At 46.2% G+C, this 9,478-nt stretch overlaps 1 long non-coding RNA gene across 3 annotated transcripts; it reads left to right on the top strand.

The window, feature by feature from the left end:
* Positions 1–2,057: 2,057 nt before the first annotated feature.
* LOC148384617 (uncharacterized) lies at positions 2,058–8,196 on the top strand. Of its 3 annotated transcripts, none has more exons than XR_015853475.1 (5): positions 2,058–2,167; positions 4,642–4,720; positions 4,786–6,105; positions 6,176–7,084; positions 7,340–8,196. It is a non-coding gene; the product is annotated as an uncharacterized LOC148384617 (long non-coding RNA). The 3 variants fall into 3 exon arrangements; XR_015853476.1 differs by lacking the exon at positions 2,058–2,167 and having other exon boundaries at positions 3,822–4,720; positions 4,786–5,942; positions 6,023–6,105; XR_015853474.1 differs by lacking the exon at positions 2,058–2,167 and having other exon boundaries at positions 3,822–4,720.
* The last annotated feature ends 1,282 nt before the right edge of the window (positions 8,197–9,478 follow it).

Here is a 9,478-nt window from a genome sequence, read left to right as displayed (position 1 = left end):
ATAACACTGAAAATAACGTGTATGCATAATACGCCTAAATATTGTTATCCAATATATCTACTCTAATTTCACGTTAGATTGCTGGTTTGAAATTTACTTTTATTATTATTATTTTAATAAACATTTATGTTAGATTGCTGGTTTGCAATTTACTTTTGTTATTATTATTTTAATAAACATTAAAAGCTGTTAAAACTTGTCTGGTGTTTTATTCTTTGTTTTTATTTTTTTCGGCATGAAAACAAATCTGACATTTGGTTAATTGCTTTGTATGACAATATGTATATGTCTTTTACGTTCTGTAACATGTGTTGGTGTCTTCCAAAATAAAGAGCAAGTAGTCAACTACACATTCTTGACACGTCCAAAAAATGCATAGTTATTAGGTACACGTGAAAATGGTAGTGTACCAAATGAAGTGTCCGTGTGACGTCACAGATCAAACAGCCAATCAGAAAGTGGGGGTGAGGGCGGGTGTGACACCTTTCACTTAAACCAGGGGTGTTGTCCTCAAGTCCTCGAGGGGCCGCGTTCCAATATGTTTTCCAAGTTACCCTCGTTAATCGCACCTGCGAGAAAAGTTTTAGCTCCTTTCACGTTCCGCAGGAGCTAAAACTTTTCACGCACCTGCACTTAATGAGGGAATCACACGGACACTCCATTAGGTATGCCGCCATTTTCAAGTGCACCTAATAACAGGCCACTTTATTAGGGAAATATCATGGTCAAAGGTCACACGTGTCAAACTCTAGTCCTCGGGGCCGCATTCCAACATGTTTTCCAAGATAATAAAGTGGCCTGTTATTAGGTACACTTGAAAATGGCGGTGTACCTAATGGAGTGTCCATGTTATTCCCTCGTTAGGCGCTCCTGCGTGAAAGGTTTTTGGTCACTTTCACGTTCCGCAGGAGCTAAAACGTTTCACGCAGGTGCGCTTAATGAGGGAATCACACGGACACTCCATTAGGAACACCGCCATTTTCAAGTGTACCTAATAACAGGCCACTTTATTAGGGAAATATCATGGTCAAAGGTCACAGGTGTCAAGCTCTAGTCCTCGGGGCCGCATTCCAACATGTTTTCCAAGATAATAAAGTGGCTTGTTGTTAGGTATACTTGAAAATGGCGGTGTACCTAATGGAGTGTCCATGTTATTCCCTCATTAAGCGCACCTGCGTGAAAAGTTTTTGGTCACTTTCACGTTCCGCAGGAGCTAAAACTTTTCACGCAGGTGCGCTTAACGAGGGAATCACACGGACACTCCATTAGGTACACCGCCATTTTCAAGTGTACCTAATAACAGGCCACTTTATTAGGGAAATATCATGGTCAAAGGTTACACGTGTCAAGCGCCAGTCCTCGGGGCCGCGTTCCAACAAGTTTTCCAATATTCCCTCGTTAAGTGCAGGTGCGTGAAAAGTCGCATCATCGTGTTTGTCGTATCATTGTGTGTGTGTGTGTGTGTGTGTGTGCGTGTGTGTGTGTGTGTGTGTGTGTGTGTGTGTGTGTGCGTGTGTGTGTGTGTATCACGACTGCAGTGTAGTGTTGGCTCGTGAGTGAACGATGGGTTCAAAAGAACGAATGTTTTCAGTGAACGAGAGTGAACGAAAAGATCTAAAGATCTTTGTAGCCATGACGGAAAAACTTGTTTGGACCCGTTTGAAAATCATTGATTTGCTATGACTCAAGAATTGTCTCTGTGCAACGTTGTGGTGTCTCTTAACAACCGAATTGAAACTGAGTCCACGGGAGCACTGCAACGGCGGCAGAATTTTTGCAAGAACAATTCATATTAGGATGAACTATCGATACAAATATTTTCATTTGATTGAAGGCAATGGCGTTAACCACTCGACCAGAGCCTGCTCGGAAACAAAAGGAGATTTGGTCCTATTGATAGGGTATCCTCCATCCAAACATGTTGGGTGTTCAAAGTTTCAACGGATAGTCATTCATCCGAAGCCACCCTTTCCACAGTAGTCACCATGACAGGCGACCACCCGGTGGCGTCAGTGTGCCGAGCGCCGTTGGACGATCAGGAGAAGAAGATTTGAATCGACGGATGTGACGTCAGGTCTTTAGGTCAATTGAAGGCAGGTGTGCTCGCTCAAGGGGAGTTATCATATGCAGGTGCCACCGAGCGCGTGGCGGACGTTTGGTTTCTCAGGTAAGCGAGCATGCTAGCAAATGTTTGTCGTCTCCTGCCGTTTTTCACGACGGACGCCGTCCGTGTTTGTTGCACGATTGGCATGCTTTGTTGCCTTTTCTCACAAGCCTTTTTTGTTTGTTTTGTTTGTCGTACTCGTGACTCGGCCACGTCACGTCCACCTGGAGGTAAATTGTAGGCCGCAGGCCATTTAGCCCGTGAGCAAATGTTTGCAGTTTCTTACGATGCCATTTATTGTTTCTTGCAGGATTTTCGCTGTCTAGGGAGTGCTTGAGGTTTCGGCACGGCACGGCACGCCACAATCCACTTTGCGTCGTGTCGTTGCGCGTTTTGGTGGTATTTTAAATGTCTTTCGCGGTTGTTTTTTTTAATGCTGGCCAGCATTTTTTCATTCGTTTGTCTGTAGAAGGTTCGCAAATGACGCCGCCGATAAGCGCGTGTTTGTCGGACTATAGGAAATGTTAGTTTGACTCTAGTCAACTAAACCATTTTTTATTATTTTGTATTATCCGTGTGCCATTTCCGTGTCATGCAAACTGGTGAATGCAACGTATGTGTTACGTCATGTCCAAATCGGACCAAATCCATTCAAAGATGGCGCCCGCCCGCTCGTTCCGTTACGCAACAAACATTTGCGTGGGTTATTTTCTCCCCTTTTGGACGCAGCGCCGCCAACCTGGATCATCTGTCCAATGTGAGGTGAGTTGTAGATGATGAAATTAAAATACGAATTATAATCTTTAATAATTCTTGTAATTTACCACAATGTAATGATTCTATATTTTTTCAAATGTAAAACTCTACTTAGAATGTATCAAATTAAAATATTAACTACAATTTTGATCAATTATCGTAACTTACTACAATATAATAATTTTTTTCAAATGTAAAACTCCTAGTATGGATAATTGTTGGTCAAAAAAATCATGCCATTGGCACTCTACTCAATGTCTATTTTTGTTGCAATAATTTGCTTGTCTTTTGTAGCACTTAAAAAGGCCGCCCAGCCAGCATCCCTCTATACAAAGCAAGCAGGAGGCTCTTAAAGGAGCCCTTTCAGTGATGTTGAGGACACTGAGGAAGAGTAGTCCTAAATCAGGTGAGTTTGTGCTTCCCAACACACAATGGTTGTCGAGTTTTAGCTTCCCAGCACACAATTAATGGCTGTGTGTTTTTGTAGGCTGCAAGAGGAGCCGAATGGGAAAAGTATAATTCCATATGAAAAGGCACAATGGCCTATCCAAAGGCGCAATGGCCTATCCAAAGGCGCAATGGCCTATCCAAAGGAGCAATGGCCTGTCCAAAGGAGCAATGGCCTGTCCAAAGGAGCAATGGCCTGTCCAAAGGAGCAATGGCCTGTCCAAAGGAGCAATGGCCTGTCCAAAGGAGCAATGGCCTATCCAAAGGAGCAATGGCCTATCCAAAGGAGCAATGGCCTATCCAAAGGAGCAATGGCCTATCCAAAGGAGCAATGGCCTATCCAAAGGAGCAATGGCCTATCCAAAGGAGCAATGGCCTATCCAAAGGAGCAATGGCCTATCCAAAGGAGCAATGGCCTATCCAAAGGGGCAATGGCCTATCCAAAGGGGCAATGGCCTATCCAAAGGGGCAATGGCCTATCCAAAGGGGCAATGGCCTATCCAAAGGGGCAATGGCCTATCCAAAGGGGCAATGGCCTATCCAAAGGGGCAATGGCCTATCCAAAGGGGCAATGGCCTATCCAAAGGGGCAATGGCCTATCCAAAAGAGCAATGCTATATCAAGTCAAGAATCAAGCAGCACGCTGCAAAAGTCGACGTTTGCGGATCATGTGCCCAGGAGGGGGCAGTGTGGTTGCCTTTGGTTATGGGTGCACGACGGAAAGGTTGCAGGTGTGGCCAGTGTTTGGGGCTGTGATGGTTGGTCTTGCTTAAGAGGTGTGCTGTGGTTGTGGCTTGTCTGGATCCAGCGTTGTCTTGTGCTTTGTTGCCATTGACGGCTCACTTGGGGGAGGACGTGGTTACGTGGACGGAGACAAAACGAAACTTTGATGTGGATCCGAATGTTCAATTTTGCCATATGATGTGTACCATTTTGTCTTTTTCTAACCTGCCACTGTTGTACTTGCTGCATTCTTTGTTCTCCCCCATCGGTGTAGGGCGGCGTTGGAGCGAGCCGATCCCGAATGTCCAATTTTGCAATTTGACTTGTACCATTTTGTCTTTTTCTAACCTGCCACTGTTGCACTTCATCTAACCCTAACCTACCACCGCTGTGGTACTTGCGTTCTTTGTTCTCCCCTTAGGTGTAGGGCAGCATTGGAGCGAGACGGTAACATTTTGTGTCTTTTTCTAACCAACCACTGTCGTGCTTGATCTAAGCTGTGTGTCCTTTGTTCTCTAGGTGTAGGGGGCGGTGTTTGGGCGAGCCGGTCCACGAGGAAGACGTAATGATGCGAGCAGCGCCCAACTCATTGCATGTTCTGCCATTTGCAGGCCGGACGCGAAAGGGGGGGGCGCACGGCCCGACCCGACCGGGCGATGCTCACCAATCGTAGCTAGCCGCTGGGATCAAGTAAGCAAGTGACCGACAACTTGGGGTGCTGTTTGTGTTTCTAACATTTGTTTCTCTTTCTGCAGATGGCGACCGGGATGTGACACGATCTGATCAGAGGTGAACGTACCACTGTGGCATCGCTCTGACGTCGCCGAGTTGTGAGGGAGACCCGCTTCCCTGGAGGCGTCGACCTGCGCAGCTTCAACGTGTGAAATGGATTCTTTTTTTCTTTTTTTTTTTTTTATTTAAATTACACCAGCGGTGTCCCAATGTCTGCTTGAGGGCTGCATACTGAAACAAATTCTGAATTCTTTGACGCAAATTCATTAAATCAATCACGAAATGTTGCCATTGATATTTAGTGCTACAAAGCAGTGTCGTGTTCAGTCGTGTGGTGTGTTGATCAAGTTGCCCCGAGGCTGCCATTTGGACACCAATGGTGACGTGTGTGTAGGGCTGCACGTGTATTGGAAAACTGCCATATGGTGGTCTAGGTTATTGACATGCACTTTAAGACAGCAAAGAATTTTTTATTTTCATGTCTCAAATGAAACATGCTTTCTTGCCTAACTATTTGTAATGAGTTAAGACGATAAGTCATTGATGTAAGTTAAAGTTAACTCATCTAACTGATCTCATTGCGATCAAATAGTTAACCTCCATCCAAGAATTTTGCACAACTTGCCTCAATGCAGTGGTCTGGCCCAATACTGCCATATCATTGATTTTCCAAAATGTTGTGCAGCCCTCATTGAGTGCCAAACGCGCAGCGACGGCAAGCGCAAGCGACCGCGCAGCGACGGCAAGCGCAAGCGACCGCGCAGCGACGGCAAGCGCAAGCGACCGCGCAAGCGACGGCAAGCGCAAGCGACTGCAAGCGACCGCGCAAGCGACGGCAAGCGCAAGCGACTGCAAGCGACCGCGCAGCGACGGCAAGCGCCGGCAAGCGCAAGCGACTGCGCAAGCGACTGCGCAAGCGACTGCGCAAGCGACTGCGCAAGCGACTGCGCAAGCGACTGCAAGCGCAAGCGACTGCAAGCGCAAGCGACGGCGCAGCGAGACTTTTGTGCTTGTCTTGCTAGGTGGAAGAGACGATGTATGAAACGAAGAGCCGGTGGACGGAGGCCACCAGACCCGCGATTGGTGAGCGGGGTGCAAAGGAAGGAATCACCCAAAGAAAGCAGTCGCCAAGTGTTGAAGAGGAGCCTGATGCACGACTGGCCAAGGCTGGCCAGAGGCGGTGACATGGCAATCCAATCTGCAAGCGTAGTGTACACAGTGTTGGTTTTAATTTGATTTCCTTATTTGTCTGCCGTTCAGGGTTGCCGGGGCGGCGGATGGGACGAGGGCCAGCCTGCACCGAGAGGGACTGGGCTGCACCCACAAGACCAGGGAGGGGGCAGGTAATGAGTACGTTGACACAAGTGAGCCGCATGCAACTGAGTGCCGTTTGTCTTTTTGCACTTGTGCGAGGCGGAAGACGAGTCCAACACCGGCCGGAGCAGACCCGGACCTTGGCCCGTGACGAGCGGCCCACACGAGACTGATGGGTGCAGATGCAGCCAGTGTTTCGGGGAGTATGACTTTGGTTTTTCTTTTGTGCTTTCCCTACCCCTGTCTATTTGAATAGGGTAACTAGTAGCACGCACGGGCATTTGGGTTGCTGTGACCCTCTAGATACGAATCGGCAAAGTAGACACCCCCTGCCCCCCCTCCCTCTCTCTCTCTCTCTCTCTCTCTCTCTCTCTCTCTCTCTCGCTCTCTCTCTCGCTCTCTCTCTCGCTCTCTCTCACGCTCTCGCTCTCGCTCTCTCTCTCGCTCTCTCTCGCTCTCTTTCTCCAACGCGCCCGGCAGTACCTGCATGGCCTGGTGCACTCAGGGTGGAACGTGGCTATACCTTGCCCTTTGTGGAATACCAGGGTATAATGTCTGCCAGACTGGGTCCCAGTGTCGTCGACGGTGTCGAGGACAAGGAGATTCTCCGTGACGCTCTCCGTGACGTCACGTTTTCCTCTTTTTTTCCTCTCGGGGCCAAGCCAGCTCTACTCAGGGGGAACTGGCCGGTTGCGCTTAAGTGCGCACCAAAGCCTCTTTTCATCTCCTCTCGCTCTCTCCCTCCCTCCCTTCCTCCCTCCCTCCCTTTTTGTAAGGGGTTAAACATTTCATAACCCGGATTGCTCCAATGCGGGAGGGCCGTATGAGACATGCGCCAGCCCGTGCGTGCCGCTAGTTACCTGATTCAAACTTACCTTAGTCTAGGTTGGGGGAATTTTTCCCCTTGCCAAAACCAACACAATATGTCTGCCTTTCAGGATTGCTGGGGCACTGGATCGGACGAGTGCCTGCACAGAGAGGGACTGGACAGGACCGCGAGACCAGAGGGTAATAATAAAAAACTTTATTTGTAGAGCACCTTTCATACAAGAAATGCAGCTCAAAGCACTTTACGACAAAGAAAGAAATTATAAGCATTGAATTCTTCATATAGGAACAGACATAAAAAGAAAACAAAAACATTCATGTGTGCATACGCTATTAATGAAGGGAGCTTAAAATAGGAGCAAGCTTTAATAGACAGGTAATGAGTACGTCCACAGAAGTGAACCGCATGCAACAGAGCCGTTTTTCTTTTTGCAGTGGCACAAGGCGGAGGATGAGTCCAAACGTCGAATACCGGCCGTGGGGGGAGCCAACCTTCGCCCGTGATGAGCGGCCGACACGAGACGGACGGGTGCGGATGCGGCGAGGGCAAAGCGCCCAGCCAGCATTTAAGGAGAGTATGACTGCGTTTTTTCTTTTGTCCTTTCTTTCCTTCCCTCCCTCCCTCCACTTTTTCACTGGGTGTGCACACTGGCTATCTGCATGATGCCGCTTTCTTTCTCTCAGCGCCGCGTCATTTTGCAATATTGTTGTTTTACTGTTGTTTTTTTAATCATGAAATGAACTGTTTGTACTGTAATTGTGTGTGTACCACTGAACTGCAATTAAACTGTGAACTGAATTCAAGTGGTCCATTTTAAACATTGGCATTGGCAGTCTATCGTGCATACAAACTGGAATCATTTGAGACATTCTCAATGACAAGACAATTGTAAAGTTAGGCTGAAACCAAATTGACTTAAATATGCAGTGTCAGGCTTTTTATTTATTTTTTTAACTACACAAAGAAAAGCTGCATGCATTCTAAATTGTTGACAAAAGCCAAGTAGCCAGACACCCATAGATGCAAACGACAAGTGTACATACGGTCTCTGTTGCGATCAGTAAGTCATCTTTGGCAACCCTGCTTTAAAATGGCCACCGAACTCAGAATCTTGCAAAATGTTGGTACATTTTTCTGTAAGAGTAAAAGCTGTTGAGTCTAGTCAGAGCCATTTTTTGGTTTGTTTTGAATCGTCATGCATCATGTGGGCATTCTTGTGAATAAAATCAACAGTGGTGTGTTTGCTTCCTGTTGGTGGTCTTGTAAATAAAGTCAACTTTGGTGTCAGTCATCATTCGCAATGTGCCTCAATCAATGGTGCTGCTCTTGAATGTGAAACTTATTGCATGTTTTGTTACAGGGCTTGATGTCTTCATTGGCTGTTTGACTACAAAAAAGGCTGTTGCTGTCCAGTCCAGGTTGCTGCTATAGTCAATTGAATTTATAAACATAGCGTGTAACTTCCAGGACCTTAGCTTTCAATTCAAAGCAGAGTTGCGTAACTACACGGCCAGCCTCGGCACATGTACTGGGTGGTACCACCCAGTTCAGAGTGAAGTAAAGGCCAGAGTGGTCCTATTCATACCGGGATCCTTATGAAATTGACCATATCAGAAAGGCTAGATGAATTCCAAGTGCTGCCACCGAGTAGCAGCATATTTGCCTCAACCTGTCTGGTGCTGGGTCAATGCGATGCACCTTTCGTTGTTTTGCCCAAAACAACCTAAGAAATAAAGTAGTACTGTTGTTATCTTGCCAGTGTGCATGTGTGTTAAAAGTACAAAAACTCATTTGCATGATAGACGTCTAAACCACATGCTAGATATTTGCCTCAACCTGTCCGATGCTCTATTTAACTGTATGCGATAATTTTTAACAATTTTAATTTAAATTTTTAAGTACATTACAAATGATAGGCGCCCCAATTAGACAGCTGGATCAATGTGACCTGTCTTTTGCGGTTTGTTCTGCCCAAAGCAACCTAATACACATAAGTACTGCCGCTATCTCGCCAATGTGCGTGTCTCTAAAATGTACAAAGCAAGCAAATTCATTTGCATAATAAACTTCCAAACCACATGCTAAAAAAATATTCATGTGATGCAGAAAGTCTTCTGTAGCTTGCTAAGATTTGCCAATTTGAGCAATGCCGTATCCGAACCCGAGGCTGGGCATTGATACATCAGCAATGTCAAGTCAAGTTTATTTGTATAGCCCTAAATCACAAACAGTCTCAAAGGGCTTCACATAGACAAAAATTGACAATTACTGTCAAAGCATCCCCTGATCTTAAGCTCCCAATGCTTCCTTCTAGGTCTCCTCATGTCCTCAGCACTGCAAACCTTTGTGCCGGTACACCATATGAAATAAATGACGGAATATGGTTTTTTTTTTTACACCTCTAATGTGTATCAAGCATACCAGATGGTGTTTTAGAACAGCCTAGAATATTAAGTTACAAAAAGTTAAAAGTTAAAAAAAACTTACTAAAGCTTAAAAAAGTTATTGATTATATATTTGCTCCAAGGAGGGAGTATTGACAAACGTCACCTCCTTCATAGGGGGGGGGGGGT

The sequence above is a fragment of the Syngnathus floridae genome, chromosome 17 (genome assembly GCF_059516105.1).
Source record: "Syngnathus floridae isolate MCC-2025c chromosome 17, RoL_Sflo_1.0, whole genome shotgun sequence".
Classification (NCBI taxonomy): domain Eukaryota; kingdom Metazoa; phylum Chordata; class Actinopteri; order Syngnathiformes; family Syngnathidae; genus Syngnathus; species Syngnathus floridae.
This window is presented reverse-complemented; position numbering and strand designations above follow the sequence as displayed.